At 42.1% G+C, this 19,928-nt stretch overlaps 1 long non-coding RNA gene across 1 annotated transcript; it reads right to left on the bottom strand.

The window, feature by feature from the left end:
- Positions 1-1,109: 1,109 nt before the first annotated feature.
- LOC138753239 (uncharacterized) lies at positions 1,110-19,928 on the bottom strand. The gene is made up of 4 exons (XR_011351054.1): positions 19,890-19,928; positions 13,512-13,648; positions 3,816-3,878; positions 1,110-1,334 (listed from the first exon to the last, which is right to left on the bottom strand). It is a non-coding gene; the product is annotated as an uncharacterized lncRNA (long non-coding RNA).

Raw genomic sequence — 19,928 nt, 5'->3', positions numbered from 1 at the left:
TACCTGTTTTTGTTTTTTCCTGATGAAGGACTCAGGCCCAAAATTTCGTTACCCGTTACCTCCTGCTCCATGACTTGATGAGTTTTTCCAGCAGATTTATATGTGGCTCTCAACCCCAGCATCTGTAGACTTTTTTGTTTAACTCCGGTCCTGTGGGCCTGTTTCTGGACTCTCTGATTATGGACCAAGTGTTTCTAATTTTGATCAGTATAGATAGGTATTTGACATGATGGGTTGAAAGCCTGTTTTTGTAATGTATGATTCTCTGACTCGATGATAATATGATTCTTTGGCTTGGCTTCGCGGACGAAGATTTATGGAGGGGGTAAATGTCCACGTCAGCTGCAGGCTCGTTTGTGGCTGACAAGCCCGATGTGGGACAGGCAGACATGGTTGCAGCGGTTGCAGGGGAAAATTGGTTGGTTGGGGTTGGGTGTTGGGTTTTTCCTCCTTTGCCTTTTGTCAGTGAGGTGGGATTATAATATGATTATAATCCTATAAAAAGCATAGATAAGGTGAATGCTCAATTTAATTCTTTTACACCTGGGGAGAGGTGTGTAAAATGAGAGGGGATGGGTTTAAGGTAGGATGGCCATTCCAAAGGAGGACGTGGTCATAGATGACCATATATAAGTTATATACACACACACTGTATGTTGCATTTGTTGTTTTTGCAATACTGTTTAAATTGGAATGGCCACCATAGTTTAAGGTAAGAAGAGAAAGAATTAAGAGAGGCCTGAAGGGCAATTTTTCAACACAGTGGGTGGTGAATCTATGGACAAGCTGCCAGAGGAAGTGGTAGAAGCAGGGACAGTTGCAACATTTAAAAGACATTTAGGAAAAATTCAAAGAGATATAGGCTAAATGCAGGCAAATAGGATTAGATCAGGTAAACAATTTGGTCAGCATGGATGAGAAGGCCAAAGAGTCTGTTTCCGAGCTGTGTGACTCTATTACTCCATATGGATAATATTTAACCCACAACAAGCTCCCACCTATGACATTGATCCAAATGTCATATGGATATGAGAAATGCATCAATAAATAAGTAACTTATATTAGTTTTAAAAATGAAACAAAATTTTTATTTGGGTTAATAGGAAAAGAAATCCTCAAGCATTAAACTTTGACATTTTCCAATGACGAAGAATCAATTGAGCTTTCTTTACAATGCATTGCATAATTAGTGACAAAATTATGAAATACAATTTTATGAATGACTTGTTGAGATCAAAAGAGCAACACATCACTTTACATCTGGTTGTGTCATCGCTCAGTAATTTCATGTAACATACACCATCTGGCACTTGAAAGGTTGGGGTTTCACTATACTGAAACAAAATGAAGGATCTTTATCAAGATTGTCACATTTTTAAAATTCAGACAGATTAAGTTTCAATGATATATTATGGAGCTTCCAAACATGATTTATTAGATTACATACATATTAACATATTTTAGAAATTGCCTTGTCAAGAACTTATGACTGGAAAACATTTGAGCCAACATTTATCATCTTTTTCATAAAATTAGAAACTTATTAAAAGAAAGGAATATGTTCCTCCCATTCAATTCTTAGCTGCAGGCAGCCCTCAAACACAAAGTGATAATGATAGGGATATATATTTGTTTAGTGTCAGTTTTGCTGATATATATATGTGACTCTATGTCCTGTCCTGATACTAACACAAATCCTTCTCTGCACTCTCCACTCTTCTATTTCTTGCTATCATCCTGTTGACGGCATCACTGCCTGTTCCAGCTCCACTTGATGCAAATAAAGTGGGCCAGAGGCACATTAGGCCACTCTGATATATTTTCTTTCTACCTGGTTATGTTTCAGGTACCATTATGGAAGATGTGGCCCTGGAAAGAATAACAATAATGATTAGGTCTACTGGTGGCAGGAAAATTCCTGTGGCATTTTCCTCCAATTTGCAGGTGGCCTCGACTTGGCAGTACATGAGGCCATGGACAGACATGTCAGTGTGGCAATGGTGTGTGGAATTAAAGTGGCTGGCTACTCAGAGGTCCTTGTTGTTGCAGCAGGCAGAGTGAAGGTGCGAGACAAAACAATCTCCCATTCTGCATCCAGTGTCCCCGATACAGAGGATGACCCATCAGAAGGACTGGATGCAGTCAGTGACACCTACAGATTTACAGGTGAAGTATTGCTTCACTTGAAGGAACTGTTCAGAGCCCCAAATAATGGAGGTGTATGTGCAAATGTTACACTTCTTGTAGTCAGAAAGGTATCAAGATGGAGATTAATGGGAAGGGATAAGTGGAGAGTGAGTCACAGAGGGTTCCATGAGAATTCTTTCTGTACTTTCCCCACAACCCAACTTCTTATTACACATGTTCAAAAGAGAAACATGTGCCAATTTAAAGTTTCAGGTTTAGGAACTTGAGGCACAAAATGCAGGCGGGTGCAAGGTAAGGCCTTAAATCCTGAAACTTGACAGTTTACAGTTGGCAATGAGAATGGGTTTCTTGTCATTTCTTACTTGCTGCACACAAAGAAGAACTTTGTAAAAACAACTCTAATAGTCTTAATTAAATTACTGTATGGAAAGGGATAATAAATATAAAAGATAGATGATAAATATTCACAATTACAGAATGCAAGATATAAAAGATGGATAAGCTCCACACACTAACAGACATTTTCTATCCTGCTACCTGAGAGGCATTGTTTCTTATCAAAATGATGAATTGTACTTTTCTGGTCCATGACTTCTTATTCTTAAAATGAGATGTGTTTTTGGTTAATTCAGAAAACATGTGGTGTCTTGTAAGAAACCACTTGTTGATGGGCACAAATTAAAGTTTGAAATATATGTTTGAGTAGTCGGTCAGTGGATTGTGCTGAACTATTTTGCTTATCCTAGGTGTGTGTGTGTGTGTGTGTGTGTGTGTGTGTGTGTGTGTGTGTGTGTGTGTGTGTGTGTGTGTGTGTGTGTGTGTGTGTGTGTGTGTGTGTGTGTATTAAAGGAAACTAAACTATTTCAGCTGCTGATGGGAATTGGCTGGCAGATCAATCAAGATGATAGTTTGTGAGGAAGGGTGGTTTGGAGGTATATGCGCTCAGTGTGGGAGGTTTTGTTAATTAGTCTTAATTGGGTTTTAACAGGAAAATACAATGCTTGAAATGTGACTCAATCAAATGTAAGTGATGTTCAAATGTTTGACATCTATTGAATTCCACAGCTGTACCCTTATGAGCCAAATGGGGTTGACTTTTATTTTCCAATTGGTGTGGCGTTACTGGTAACTGTGTAAATGATGTAGGAGTAAAGTACTTGAATTTCTTGATCTAGTTTTACAGCTATTTGGAAAATTACGTGACACTTTTAATCATAGAGTTGTACACCACAGAAACAGGCCCTTCAATCTATTGTATCGACAGTGCTCTTTATCTCAGATAGAGTAAAACCCTTGGTATCTGGCACCTACAGGATTGGTAGATCCCAGATAAGAGTATTTTCCGGTTGCTTGAGATTACATGGTTGTGTGATTGGTGAACTAATGGCAAGGTGCATGTATTTTAAACTTAGGGTTTTTTAAAATCAATTTATCTTCCTCAATTTTTTTTTTTCTGCTGTTACTTAAATTCCAGATACCAGAGGTTTTACTGTATATTGATCTGATTTGCCCGCATTAGGATGATATCATTGTGTGCTTTGCATTTTTAAATATCCATCTAAATGCCTCTTGAACATAATAAATGCATCTGATTCCATCATCTCCATTGGCAGGTAGGTCTGGAAGTTGTTCCAGATATTAACTACCCTGTGTAGAAAAGAACTTACCCCTTAGGTCCCCTTTAAAGCTCATTTCTCACAAATTATGGCCTCTAGTTTTGATATCCCTTCCTTGGGAAGAACATAATTTAGGTTAATAATTTTTGTGTTACCGGCAAACTTGTTAAACATAACTCCAACATCAATAAAACAGCCATGGTCTCTGCACCAATCCCTAAGGTACACCATTAATCAGAATTTCAATCAGAAGAACATCTTTCCTCCACTGCCCTCTTTGCCTCCTTTCACCAAGACAACTTTTGATCCCATGTGCTTTAACATGGACTGGCTTGCTATTCAGGATCTTTGGTAAGAAGAGCTTTATTTACATATTCATTTTTAAGATTTGGACATTAAATCCATTCATTGCCAGCTCCAATTGGCCTTGATATGGTATAGTGAGTCATTTTGCCGAATTGCTGACATCCTTCCCTTGAAGGCTTCTCATAAAAATTGTTAGGTTGTGAGTTGGGTGTTTGAGCATTTAGATGCAATAATGAGGAAGAATTACAGAAACATCTTGAAATGAGGATTGAGAGCATCTTTGTGGAGAACCTGCAGATTTTAGTATCTCCATGCAACCTCTCCCTCACCCTTCCCACTGGCAGAGGTTCATGCTTTTGGAATAGCCTGGATGAGTAACTGCAGTGCACTTTGTAAATGATACACACCACACCTGTTGTATCCTGATGGTAGAGTGTGGTTAGAGGGATGCCAGTCAAATGGGCTACTTTATTTTGGTTGGTCTGAAGCATGTTCAGAATTGTTAGCACAGTACTCATTAATGTGAATGAAAAGCATTCATTTATGCTTGTGGAATTAACTTGGGGTGTCAGAAAGTCGATCACTACAGGATGCCTAGTTTATGACCTGCAAGATATGTATGAGGCTAGTCCAATTGGGATCAATGTGATTCCCAGGGTATTGATTGTTGACTGACAATGGTAATGCCATCGAATGTCAAGAGTAGATGGAGATTCTTTCTTGTTGGAGATGGTCAGTGCCTGCCCTTTTTCATGTGGATATTGTTGATCACTTTCAGCCTGCCTTTTGAATAGCTCTTCCTGCGAGCAGGCACGGGCTACATAATTTGCTGAGAGGTGGCAAATGGATTCTTATTGAACTTCTCCATTTCTGATCTTATGATGGAAGGTAGGTTTGTCACTTGAAGGTCGTTGGAGCCTGGGACCTGCCCTGAGAAATTCTGCATTGATGTCTTGGCTCAGAGATGATTGATCATCAACATTCACAACCATCTTTTGTGCCAAGTATGACTCCAGCGACTTTAATACCTATTTACTTTATCTATTTACTTGGATGCTACACTCAGACAAAGCATCCTTGATAATCAAAGTAGTGATTCTGGGAAAACCCAGAACTGGTCATTAGTGAATAGGTTTAGGTGAATGAGTGCCACTTGATACCACAATTGACAATAGCTTCTATCGCTTTGCTGACGATTGAAGGTAGACTGATTGGATGATAATTAGCTGAATTGATTCCATCCCGATTTTTGGAAATGGGACATTCCTGAGCACATTTTAGGCATGTGACAGTGTTGATACTCTACGAGAACAACTTGGCTAAAAGTACACCTGGTTCTGGAATGCAGATCTTCATTTCTACAGATAGGATGTTATATGACCCCCATAGGCCTTGCTGCATCCATTGCTGTTAGACATTGACTGGGAACAGGCTTCCTTGATAGTGGGGATCTCAGTTGGAAATTGAAACATTATTTATTCGGCACTTGTGGCTGAACAGAAAACATAAAAGGATTTGGGAAATGGAAATTGAGTCTGAAGGAAGCAGCAGATGTATATTACAGGTTGGGTACCCCTTAGCCAAAGATACCAAAGCAGAAAAGATCCAAAAAACAAACTTTTTTGCCAAGTGGAAATAAGTTCAACACCTGACTTGCTCTGACACTCTGTTAGCACCAGTTTGATTACAATAACAGTAAAAAGAAGACAAAATCTTTGCTTCTGGTCGGGAAGATGCCAAATGGAGTTGGGTCCAAGTCTCAGCATTTGGCTGCAGCCGGAGTCGGCGACAGCACCTTCATTCTCTGGTGCCGTCTGCATCGAAGAAGTTGCCTCGGACTCCCAGGCAGAAGTGGGGACCGTAGTCAGGGAACAGCAGTGGCGGTAGGAAGGTGTCAGGTGGGGGTGGGGGGGAGAGGTGTTCTTCTTTTGTAAGCAGTGATCAAGTTTTTTATTTGCAAAGTATTAAACATCCAATTTTCGCACCATTTCAGCCCCACGGTCCTGATTTTCGGTCACCTGGTGAGGAAGGGGGTGGGTCACTCGGGGGATATCCAAGTCGGTTTGTTTCTGGGCCTGGCCAAGTTGGGCAACCATGAGTCCAGGCATCGGGCAGTTGAGAGTTCATCCTGGGATGATTGCTTGCCTATCTTACAGGGTTATGTTCATGCTCGCATGTCCCTGAAGCGGGAGCATGCGGTGTCCATGGGTATGATGGGAGATTTCCGGGACTGGTAGGCACCACAGTTGCATTCACAAGTGCATTCTGGATGGTGAAGGCTGTATTATAATTTAACTGAAGATAGTGTGTAACTGAAATACTGCAATAATATAATACTGTAGTAATGTGATTCCTTGTAATCAGTGAATAAACTACCTTTGTGAAAGAAAAAAGCCCATTATTTTACGTGAATTTTTCACTTGTGGTGTCATGTCGGTGCTCAAAAAGCCTTTCATTGTTTGTTGTTGCAGTTTGACCGTTGATACAGGTATTCTACCTAATGCTACTGTGCTGCTTAGCTCCATTTTGCAAAATCTGAAAAAAAAACTTCTGGTCCCAAGCATTTTGGATAAGGGGTGCTCGACCTGTAACAGGAAAAGTTTTTCAATTTATCTTATCCACATACTATGCAAATGCATTGAGAATTTATTCTTAGTTTATTTAGATAATGCCTACACCCAAAATATACAGCCATGACCAGGAAATGGCATTGATTCTTCTCCCTTTTAATGAACTCAGTCATAAAAGTTTGGGAAGCTCTTTATTAAACGCATTGTCTCCAATTTTACAGCTTTTAAAAATGTCCACAGACACAGCTGATGTTGTGTCACTTCATGACAAAAGCAAGTCCCTGTTGATTAAATTAAATTTGGTTACCACTGGGATTTCCATATGTACTTGCCAAAATGTAAATGGAAAGTGTCGCATTTCATTTATAAATGCAAATGAGATTAACTAATATCTGTACACAAGCAAAAATGATCAGTCCTTTAGTCAAAGATTTATTTTAAAGACAATCAAGAAACTAACTTTTCCTGTTTATCAGCATTCAGAATCTGAATCAGAATCAGAATTTATTGTCATGAACAAATCATGAAATTCATTTTTTTTGTGGCAGCATCACAGTTCCAACATTAATATAAACCAACTTACAAAAAAAAATAGTGCATCAAAAATGCAAAGTAAGGCGATGTCTTTGGTTCATTGATCATTCTGCAGTGGAAAAGCCGAGTGCCCATCTTTAGGATCCTGTACCTTTTTCCCAATGGTAGCAGAATGAGGGGGAATGGCCTGGATGGTGAGGGTCTTTGAGGATAGAGGCAGCTTTCTTAAGACACCATCTCTTGTAGATGTCCTTGATGGAGTGGTCTAGTGCCTGTGATGTTGCAGGCCGAGTTAACAATCCTCTGGAGTTTTACTTGTCCTGAGAGTTGGCACCTCCATACCAGTCAGTGATGCAACCAGCCAGAATGCTCTCCACAGTACACCTGTAGAAGTTTTTGAGAGTCTTAAGTGACATAACAAATCTCTTCAAACACCTCAAAAAGTATAGCTGCTGGCGGGCCTTCTTCATCATTGTATTGACATGGAGGCTTCAGGACAGATCCTTGGAGATATTGAAACCCATGAATTTGAAATTCTTGACTCTCTCCACTACTGAATCCTTGATGAGGACTGGATCGTGTTCTCCTAACTTCCTCCAGGAGTTCACAATCATCTTCTTGGTTATTGTCGTTTCACCATTCATCAAGCTGATCTATCTCCTTCCGCATTGCCGTTTATGATTCTACCGACAACTCTGGTGTCATTGGCAAATTTGTAGATAGCATTGGAATTGTGCCTGGCCACACAGTCTTGGGTATGTAGTGAGTAGAGCAATGGTTAAGCATGTGTCCTTGAGGTGCAACTGTGTTGATAATCAGTGAGGAGGAGACATTGTTTCCAATTTATACTGACTGTTATCTTCTGATGAGCAAGTCAAGGATCCAGATGCCGAGGCCCAGAGTTTGAAGCTTCTTGACTTAGACTGAGGGAATAATGGTGTTTAGGCTGAGTTGTAGTCAATGAAGTGCAGCCATATGTATAAGTTGCTATTTACGAGGTGATCAATAGCTGAATGGAGAGCCAGCAATATTGTGTCTGCTGTGGATCGATTGTGACAGTAAACAAATTGCAGTGGGTCCAGTCCTTTAGTTAGGTACATATTAATTCTGGCCATGACCAACCTCTCAAGGCATTTAATCACAGTAGATGTGAGTTCTGGTGGGCGACAGTCATTGAGACAGTTCGTCCTGGTCTTCTTGGGCACCGGGATGATTGATGTCCTTTTGAAGCAGGTGCAAACCTCTGACTGAAACAGGGAGAGATTGAAAATGTTCATGAACACTCCAGCTAGTTGGTTGGCACAGAATTTCAGTACCTTGCCAGTTTGTCAAGCAAGCTTTCAAGCCTGAATTCTATTCAATCAGCTCCAATAGGCAGACCATTGTCATTTGCGTGCCCACCATTAGATTCTCAAATGGACATGATTCTGAACTCCCTCTTGACAAGTTGTTACAGGATGGACAGAGCATATAGTTTGAGGATGATCACAAAGCTTCCTTGGAAAGGGTGTAGCATCCATATTAATTAGTGGAGATCTCAGGCCTGTGATCACTTAAAGTGGGAAAAAAGCTTTCATAATGGCACTGAGAATCTCAAGACCGTGTTTTAGGAACAGATTTGAGCCCAGTGTAAAATAACTTAGGAAATGCACCACATTTCAAGTGAATAACAAACCTGACTTGTTAAGTGCCTCTTGCCAATTGGGAATTAACATTGGCATTCTCAATGATGGGGAGGGATTTGACTGTGATGTCCTGGGCTGTGTCCTCTCCTTTTGCAGGGCTTTACACTCAGGAGTATTGGTGACCCCATACCAGACTGTGATGCAGTCAGTCAGCACACATGCCACCAAACAGCTGCAGAAATTTACCACAGTTTCTGATGTCATAGCAAATCTCCCCAAACTCCTGAGAATTAGCAGTGTTGATGTGCTTTCTTCATGATGCCATTAGTGTGTTGGGTCCAGGAAACATCTTCCCAATAACTTAAATTTGCTCACTCTCCCCACCTCTGATTCCCCAATAATCACTGGATTGTATACCTCTGGTTTTGCTTTCCTGAAGTTAACAATCTGCTCCTTAGTTTTGGTGATATTGAGTGTGAGGTTGTTGTTGATGCCCCACACAGCCAATTTTTCAATCTCCCTCCTGTATGCTGACTCATTGCCTTTTCTTAGCAACCCACTACCGTGGTATTGTGGGCAAATTTGTAGATAGTGTTATTGTCGTACCGAGCCACACAGTCGTGGTGTAAAGTGAATAGAGCTAAGAGTGCAATCCTGTGGTGCTCTGGTACTGATGGAGATTGTTGAGATGTTCTAACCATTCTTCACTGATTATGGTCTGGAGGTGAGAAACATAGAAACATAGAAACATAGAAGATAGGAGCAGGAGTAGGTAATTCGACCCTTCGAGCCTGCTCCGCCGTTCAACGAGATCATGGCTGATCTTAAAGTTCAGTACCCCGTCCCCGCCTTCTCTCCGTAACCTTTAATACCCTTATACTGAAGAAATAGATCTAATTCCCTCTTAAATAGATTTAATGAACCTGCCTCTACTGCCCTCTGTGGCAATGAATTCCACAGATTCACCACCCTCTGGGTAAAGAAATTCCTCCTCATCTCAGTCCTAAATGGTTTGCCTATTATCCTCAAACCATGGCCCCGGATTCTGGATTTTCCCATCATTGGAAACATCCCATCTGCATCCATTCTGTCCAGTCCTGCCAGAATTTTATATGTCTCTATGAGATCCCCTCTCAATCTTCTAAACTCCAGCGAGTACAATCCCAATTTGCACATTCTTTCCTCATAAGACATTCCTGCCATTCCAGGTATCAGCCTGGTGAATCCCCTCTGCACTCCCTCCATTGCAAGAACATACTTCCTTAGATAAGGTGACCAAAACTGCACACAATACTCCAGCTGTGGTCTCACCAAGGCCCTGTTCAGCTGCAGTAAGGTATCCTTGTTCCTATACTCAAACCCTCTTGATATGAAGGCCAACATACCATTTGCCTTTTTAACCGCCTGCTGTACCTTCATGCTCGCCTTCAGAGACTGGTGTACAAGTACCCCTAGGTCTTTCTGCACTTCCCCATCTCTTAATCTATTGCCATTCAAATAGTAATCTGCCCTCCGGTTTGTTTTACCAAAGTGGATAACCTCACAGTTATCCACATTGAAGTGCATTTGCCATGTATCTGCCCAGTCCCTCAATTTATCCAAATCACACTGGAGCTTCCTGACCCCCTCTTCCGTGCACACAACCCCTCCTAGCTTAGTGTCATCTGCAAATTTGGAGATATTACATCCAATCCCCTCATCCAGATCATTAATGTAAATTGTGAACAGCTGGGGTCCCAGTACAGATCCCTGTGGCACCCCACTGGTCACCGCCTGCCACTCAGAAAACGAGCCATTTATCCCAACTCTCTGTCTTCTACCTGCCAGCCAGTTCTCAATCCACATCAATACTTTGCCCCCAATCCCATGAGCCTTGATTTTTTAAGCCAGTCATTTATGCGGGACCTGATTGAAGGCTTTTTGGAAGTCCAGGTACACCACATCCACTGGCTCTCCCCCATCTATTTTACCTGTCACCATCTCAAAGAATTCCAATAGATTGGTCAAGCACGATTTACCTTTTGTAAATCCATGTTGACTCCGTCCGATCCCTTCTCTGCTAGTCATATGCTCCGCTATTACATCCTTAATAATGGATTCCATCATTTTGCCCACTACTGATGTAAGGCTCACCGGCCTATAATTCCCCGCTTTTTCTTTACCCCCCTTTTTAAATAGTGGGGTAACATTAGCTACCCTCCAATCCATGGGTACTGATCCTGAGTCTATCGAGTTCTGGAAAATAATTCTTAAAGCATCTCCTATCTGAATGGCCACTTCCTTAAGTACTCTAGGATGTAGATTGTCAGGCCCTTGGGATTTATCGGCCTTCAATCCCATCAATTTTCCCAAGACCATGTCCTTAGAGATGCTGATTTCTTTCAGTTCCTCCCTTGCATTAGTCTCTATGTTTCCCAACATCCTTGGGAGGTTATTTGTATCCTCTCTTGTAAAAACAGAACTAAAGTAAGAATTTAATTGGTCTGCCATTTCCTTATTCCCCATTATATATTCCCCTGATTCCGACTGCAAAGGACCTACTCTGGATTTCACCAATCTTTTCCTCTTGACATATTTATAAAAGCTTTTGCAGTCGGTTTTTATATTTGCCACAAGCTTACTTTCGTAATTTATTTTTGCTCTCTTGATTAATCCCTTTGTCCTCCTTTGGTGCATCTTGAACTGCTCCCAGTCTTCGGTTGTGGTACTTTTTTTGGCCAATTGATATGCTGTCTCTTTGGACCTAATGCTGTCTCTAATTTCCCTTGTTATCCACGGTGAGTCATCTTTTTTGGTTTATTTTTATGCCAAACCGGTATAAACGATTTTTGCAATTTCTCCATTAGAGCTGTGAATGCTTTCCATTGTCTATCCACAGTCAACTCCCCCATAAACACCACCCAATCAATCTTACTCAACTCCCGTCTCATACCATCATAATTCCCTTTATTTAAATTCAGGACCTTAGTCTCGGTTTTAATTTCATCACTCTCCATGTCGAGTGAGAATTCGATCATATTGTGATCGCTCCTACCCAAAGGGCCTCGTACAACAAGATTGTTGATTAGCCCCTTATCATTGCATAATACCCAATCTAAAATGGCCGGCTCCCGAGTTGGTTCCTCGATATATTGGTCTAGATAACCGTCCCGTAAACATTCAAGGAATTCCTCCTCCTCAGTATTTTTACCAATTTGACTAGTCCAATCTAAATGCAAATTAAAGTCTCCCATGATGACAGCTGTTCCCTTATTGCACGCTTTTCTAATTTCTCTTTTAATGCCTTCCCTCACCTCTACACTACTATTTGGAGGCCTACATACCACCCCCACTAACGTTTTCCGCCCCTTGTTCTACTGATTGCTGATCAGTTCTACCCATATAGATTCCGCATCTTCCGAGTTGATATCCTTTCTGTCAATCGTCAATACTACCCCACCCCCTTTTCTTTCTTGCCGATCCCTCCTAAATATCGTATACCCCGGGATGGTAAGTTCCCAGGCTTGCCCACCCTGCAGCCATGTTTCTGTAATCCCAATCAAATCATATTTGTTTATCTCAATTTCCACAGCTAATTCATCTACCTTGTTCCGAATGCTTCTTGCATTAAGATATAAAGCCTTCAGATTTGCTTTTTTCACCCTCCTTGCTCTTTCTGATTTTTTACTTTCGCTGCCTAACCTAACTTTTCCTGTTTTATCTTTTCTGTCCTTTGCCCTATCATACAGGTTCCCACCCCCCTGCCAAATTAGTTTAAACCGCACCCGACGGCTGTACCAAACCTAGCTGCCAATATATTGACCCCTTTTGGGTTTAGGTGTTTGGGTTGAGGAAATCCATAGTGATTTTTAGACAGCAATGTTGGAAAAATCTCAGAAAAATTTAACATAAATTAACATAATTACTCACCTTGGGGTCGTTTACATTACACGCCTTAAATTCTTGTGCGTGTTAGTCCGGTGCTTTTACATGGAGCAACATGGCCTATATCTGTAACTGACATCTGACACGTGACATCATCGTGTCAGCAGTGTCGCTGATGTCACTACTCTGTGTTCAAGAAGGCATCAATGGCTGTTGAACCTCAGACCCTGCTGAAGGTAGCAATGAGTATGTATGGCATTATTCGCACGAACCATGAATTCACACATTTCGTAAATGCCTTTGTAATGTGGAGAGGGATGAGTTTGAGGAGAGAAATGGAGCAGGCTGGTTGTCACATGCTGAGGGCATCATCAGCTGGATGTTGAATTCATGAGGTGAGTTTTGCAGTGTGATTTCGACTGCAGGCTTCCCCCCAAAATAGTAGGGGTGCTGCAGGATAAATTGCAGTACAGGAATTGACTAAAAATTCCTGAAACTTCCTTTTTAGACTACCCATGAAACAGCAAATTTTGTAGATTGTGCTGTTTCATGCCTGCAGTCTAAAAACCATGAAAGATCCAATTATACAATGAGGAGTTAAGTCCCAGGTCATGGAGTTTGCTGATCAGTTTTGAGGGTATGATGGTGTTAAATGCCAAACTGTAAAGAGAATCCTGATGAATGGATCTTTGCTAACCAGGTGTTCCAGAGCTTTGTATAGAGGCATCTGCTGTAGACCTGTTGATACAATAGGCTATCTGGAATGTTGATCTGATATGCTTCAAAACAGGCTTTTGAAACACTTGTTAATATAATGGTTAATCAGATTACTGGTCTTATATCTCTACCTGTTTCCGTGCTGTAAACGGTTATATGGTTATATCAGGAGGGAACCTGCAGGTGATGATCTTCCACTGGGACTGTTGTCCTTGCTCTGCAGAGTTGGTGTGTATTTTTGGAGTAGCCAGGGTGAGTAACTGGAGAGCTGAGATGGAGTAAATGAAAGTTTCATGGTTGATGAAGAACAAGTGAAATCGGCTGCTCAAGAACCCAATAATAATAGAAATTGTAGTACGGATAAATTTATCAACCATTGTCTATTTGAGACTTGGAAGTTCACCCACTGTAAACGACATACCCAATATCTTTTTATTTCTTTCTCTCTGAATGCCCTGATTTAAAACAGACTACTGTTCAGATGTGGAGGAATTATGTTAAATGGGTTAAATGATGGTAATTTCCGAAGACCCTGGCTGATCGGGCAAGGGAAGAAGCGGGGATTTGCGACAGGGCCAGTGCCTTTGAGGAATTTCCTTTCTTTCAAATGTCGGATAGTTCCGCCTGAAATAAAGAGCCAAAGCGTCGCCTGTGCGTGTAACAGACCACAGGAAATTGTGCAAGGACTGCGGTGACAAACGTCGATGCAACTCAATCCACATCGTACAAGTCGCTGAAAATGGGAGGGATCGTTCAGCAGAGCAGCAGGGCGGCATAAAGAGTCTACAGTGGTTTTTGAATGACAGTCCTAACCTTCACAGATAGAAAAGGCTTCAGGGGAAGAGAATGGTTACATATTGGACATCTGACGGAAATTAAAACATGCAGAGTCAGTTTAGAAATGGGGAAAAAAGATCCCTAACGCTCTGAGTGACACATTCAGTGCGTCTCAGCCCATCCTCTGACCAATTTCCTCCGAACGTCGAATTCTCATCTTTCCTAAATGTTGGAATTTTTTTCTCTCTCTCTGTGGCCAAATCACCCGAGTTTTCTACAACACTCATTTCCGTCGAGGGACAAAATGACTTAATACATGAGAGTTGAGGATGGGAGCGTGGAGCTTGTTCCTTGCATGAGACAGCATTGAGCCTTCTTCCCGTCTCGGAGGGGGCGAGCAGTTGATCGGGAAAGGCGAGGGATCGGTTGGGGGATGTGAAAGGGGGATTGGGTGAAGGGGTGGGAAAAAAGGGAGACGAGAAATAAAACGAATGCAGATAGAGTAACAACACAGAAAGCGACCCACCGCGTCCAAACTGTGAGAGATGAGAAAAACTGATATTGCAATATGAACATGAAGAAATGAAGAAAATAAAATTGATACATAAGTAAATGAATGAAGCCAGTACAAACCACATGAGACATGGATATTAGAAGGCAGGAAGCTGACACTGTCCTAGTAAGATAAGAATCTCCTAGAGAATTCAGCAAGTTCACTAACTGAAGGAGATAAGGACAGACAATTGATGATAGAAGTAGAGTTAGTCTGAACGAGATAAGGGTCTCCAAGCCCCAGATAGAATTAGCAAGGCTTGCATAAATAATTAGAAAACCTTAGACAGCCATACACAGATTTATCAAGTTATGCATATTTAATTAGTAAACCCTAGACAGGATTAGCGAACTCTGCCTATGAAGGGACTGTAGCTCTGAGAGTTGGAAAGGTGTGAATGGGTACAAGGGCAAGGTTATGAATAAGGACAATGGGGATAATGACATGAAAAGACACCGACAGGATACCCCCTGGTCCTCCAAGTGCACAGAAACAGCAGGAAGACAGGCAGGATTGCCTAATGCCAAACCTCTCCAGCAGGAGGCAGAAGAATGTAAGGGGGGGTTATTCCTATACTGAGAAACTGTATAAAAGTTGGGTGAGCCCCAGTGTATGTGTGTATTCCCAGGGTAAGGGGAAGCACCCAACTTTGCATTGTTGTATAATAAATGTTCTTTGTTCTCAATTTTTGTCTCGAGCAATTTCTTTAAAGGTAATTCTGTTTCTAACAATACCGAACATCAATTGCATGAATATCAATCACTGGGTTCATTACCTTCTATGCCCTGGTGATTCCGATCATTTTTAAACATCTTTTACCCATTCAGATGGTGCAGTGCAGATTCCAACCATAGAATAAACTCTTCCTCTGATTTTCTGTACATTTCTTGTGCCTTCTAGTTTTGGATACCTTTGTGAAGTTTTCCCACTGTCCACCCGACCTACAGGATGCCTCAATCATTTTGTGACCCCCTATCAGGTATTCCTTCAATCGTCTCCACCCAGAGACAGACCAATCCAGCCACCCTGTTCATAACTGAGATATCCTTTCTCAGGCAACATACTGGTGAATCTCTTCCTAATTGTGGATAACATTCAAACTGTAGCTGATACAATGATTCCTAAAGTTGAATCTAAACTTGTTCCTATATTCTGTGGCCCAGGTGATAGAGGCAAGTATCCCATAAGCTTTAGAGAAGGGAAGCAGGAGAGATGCTGGAGGTGTGGCAAGGGCACAAGTTGGATGCTTTCAGTCCAACAGAAAAGATGAAATCTTCTGGCAGTTTCTAGAGACATTAGATAGTAGGTTCTAGTGTGGCTGGAATCAGGGATCTATGTGATGGAGTACGTGGCCAGCATAGGGAACTGGTGTGGCTTCGTGTGGCATATTGGCTTTGGGACTGATGTGGTTGAGTGTATATGGCGTGAAAAGTTGAGTATGGTGTGGTCTGTTGCTGGAGTAAGGTACTGGAGTATTTAGGTGTGTGAATGGTAATGGGGCTGAGTGTGATTAGGTGGAGTAGTCAGGTTTGTGGCCAGAACTGAAGAGGAGGAAGATTGTAGTTAAGAGTTCAGCCAGAGACTGGCTGTATATGATATTAGTGTGTGACAGTTGCTGGGAACCAATGGATCTGGAGCAGAGAATAGGCTCCTCTGGGTTTGAGCAAGAAGAGAGTTGTAGTTAAGGAGAGCTTCAAAATATTGCTTCTGGTGCTCATTGACCGTCTCTTTGTCCTGGCTCTCAGGGGAGAGGTGTCTGGACTATAGAGTACAGATTAATGTGAACTCATCAGCACTCCAGTTTAATCAGCGTTATTTCATGGTGTTTGATAAGACATAAAAAACATTAGAAAATAGGGACAGGACTAGGCCACTTGGTCCACTTTTTAATATAATTAAGGTTGAAATGTTCCAGTCAACCACATCTCCTCTTCTATGCCAGATCCCAGTTTTCTTGAGTTCCCCAATTTTTCCAAATATTTATCTACTTTTTAATAATACCCCCTATGATCAAGCCTCTACACCTCTTCAGAATTGAGAATTCACCATCCTCTGCAAGAAGATCCCACACATCTCAATTTTAAATGATAGCATTCCCCACTCCCACCCCTGTAAATATGAGCCATCATTTGAGATTCTCCCACTAATGAAACAAACTGAGATGTACTTAATATCTTAATATCACCCTCATTTTTTTCTAAACTATAAAGAACATAGATCTAGTTTCTTCAGCTGCTTTATAATTGGAAAACCCTTTCAATCCAGGAATTAGCCATGTCCCTAATACCAATATTATCTTTCCTTAGGGGACCAAAAGTGTAATACTGTATCTCCTTATTTCTAAACTTTTTTTTTGCATGAAGGCCATGACTCTACAGTAGCTTTTAGATCCTATTCATACACTACTACATATTCTATCAGTTCATCTGGTTACATAGGCTATGTGCATTCAGATGGAGAGTCTTAAGCTTTGTAGAAACACATTGCTGGAGTTCACTGTCTATGGGTAGATTAGATGACCGGCCCCCTCCTCTTGGCTCTGCCCCTATCAGTCCCAATATAAACCCTGTTTTTCTGCCTTACCTCCGATTTACTTGAAGACCACTGTAGATACTGGCGTTAATTGTAAGCTAATAAAAGTGTGTTTGTGCTCCATGCAAGTCTCCAAGTACCATCGATCACGTTGCAATTTTATTAGCTTACTTTTGGAAACGGGATGGAAGTCCTTTTGAAGCCAGGCATGCTCCAGGTAGATTCTCTGACCCCAGATGCCACGGAAGAATTTGCCTTCTGGTTGGAGTGCTTCCAGTTGCCTAATGGCCACCCAAGAAGTCTTCCACTCCGACAGCCTTCAGAGATCGGCCTTCCTCTCCCAAGTCAGTTTCAAAGGATACACAGTCATTAGGGACTGCGAGACGTACAAGATGGCCATTGAAGGCCTGAAGGTTCACTACATGAGGCCTCAGAATGATGTGCTGGTGAGACGCTAACTGAACATCAGCAACGATTGGGTGAATCTCTGGACGACTATGTTCTGGAACTATGGACACTGACGAGAAAGTGCCACTATGAAGTGGTCTCGGTCTGGCTGAGAGAGAAGAGCAAGTCCAGGATACACTCATGGCAGGAGTGAGATCTAGGTATGTGAGGTAGCAACTGCTAGAGTTGGGGAAGAAAGACTTTGCCAGTACCCTTGATCTAGAAAAATCACTAGAACAGGCTCAACTGGGAGTGGGTGACCTCTCTAACGAAAGCAGCACCTTCTCAGAAGACTAGGCCTGTGGAGTGCAGCCTCCCTCAGTACTGACTACTGTGGCCACACAACCAGGGATGCTACTTCCATGGACAGGCCAAACACCTCTGCACCAGATGCCCCATGAAGGATTCCATGTGTTTAGGATGCAGTAAGAGGGACATTGGGTGAAAGTCTATTAGACCAAGGGGAAAGGAGAGGGAGAAAAAAGCCCAGGTTAGTGATTGACAATAACCACCTATTAATCGCTTCACACTCCTGGACGCAAACCCCCTCCCCTGAATCTCGGACATGCTGAATGAAATTGTGCAGTACTGTGTATCTTTGACCATTGACCTGAAAGCTACCTATCTGTTCTGAGATCCATCCCTGCACAGCACTCGAGGCAGATGGACAGCTTTATCAGTTCCTGAGAATTCCTTTTGGTATTACGAAAGAGATCTTCGTCTTCCAGAGGCAGATGGACGAAATGGTAGATAAGTACGAGTTAAAGGATACCTTCCCCTATCTTGAAAATGTTACCATTTGCAGACACAATCTGAAGGACCACAACGCCAATCTTCAAAGTTTTCTCCACTCAGCCAAATCCCTGAACCTCATATACAATGTTAGTAAGTGTGTGTTCCGGACTAAACATCTAGCTATCCTTGGTTATGTGGTGGAGAATAATATCATTGGCCCAGACCTCGAGTGTATGTGCCCCCTCTTAGACCTCCCAATCCCAAGGACAATAAAAGCTTTAAGGAGGTGCCTGGGCTTCTTCTCGTTCTATGACCAGTGGGTACCTCATTATGCTTTTAAAATCCACCACCTTTCCATTATCAGCTGAAGCCCGGGGTGGCTTTTAGCTACGTCAGGAGCTATATTGGTAAGGCCACCATGCATGCAGTGGACGAAAACACACCATTCCAGGTGGAGAGGAATGCCTCTGGTGTAGGTCTGGCCATGACTCTTTTCCTGCACCCTGTTAGGCCATGAGCTCTGAAACCCTTCAGTGGAGCAAAAGGCTCAAGCCATTGTGGAGGCCATCAGGCACTGGATCCACTACCTGGCTGGCAGGAAATTTACATTGCTCACTGACTAAATACTAAATGCAGCATTCATATTCAATAACACAAAAAGGGGTAAAATAAAGAATGAGGTGGAGGGTTGAACTCTCCACCTATAACTGAGATGGTACTCGGAGACTTCTGTGGAGCACAAACACACAGTGGTCTTCAGGTAAATTGGACGTAAGGCAGGAAAACAGGGTTATATTGGGACTGATAGGGGGCAAAGCCAAGAGGAGGGCTGGTCATCTAATCTGTTTTCACCCGCAGGTTCTCCCCTGAAGGAAGGGGTGAATGCAGTGAACTGGAATTCACTGTCTATGGGTAGATTAGATGACCAGCCCTCCTCTTGGCTTTGCCCCCTATCAGTCCCAATATAACCCTGTTTTCCTGCCTTACCTCCAATTTACCTGAAGACCACTGTGCGTTTGTGCTCCACAGAAGTCTCCGAGTACCATCGATCACGTTACACTCAGCAGGACAAACAATGTCCTTTATATAGCAAAATGAAAAATACAAAACCAACATTTTGGGCTTGAGCCCTTTATCAAAGTATCAACTATATAAAGGAAACTATTTGATCTGCTGAATTTCTCCAGCTTTGTGTTTTTACTTCAACCATTGTGTCTACAGATTTTCATGTTTTGCTTCTCGTTGTAGGTGTATGACCCGTGAGGCGGGGGGGGGGGGGTAGGGGGGTTTGGGTGGGGGAAACTGCCCTCAAATTTGAACAAATCAGTGGGAAAATTTTGACAAAGCAAGAAGAAATAAATTGGACAGAGAAAGCAAAAACACCCCAAATTAACAATAATGGCAGTCCCGCTCAACCACATCCCGGCCCTGGGCATCTTCACTCCTGGGGCACCTTGCATCTCACCTGCAACTCAGGGTCTGGTCATGGGCTGCAGCCTCCTCT

This window comes from Narcine bancroftii, chromosome 1 (assembly GCF_036971445.1).
Source record: "Narcine bancroftii isolate sNarBan1 chromosome 1, sNarBan1.hap1, whole genome shotgun sequence".
In the NCBI taxonomy this organism is placed as follows: domain Eukaryota; kingdom Metazoa; phylum Chordata; class Chondrichthyes; order Torpediniformes; family Narcinidae; genus Narcine; species Narcine bancroftii.
The sequence above is the reverse complement of the archived record's forward strand: the minus strand, read 5'-3'. Positions and strand labels throughout refer to the sequence as shown.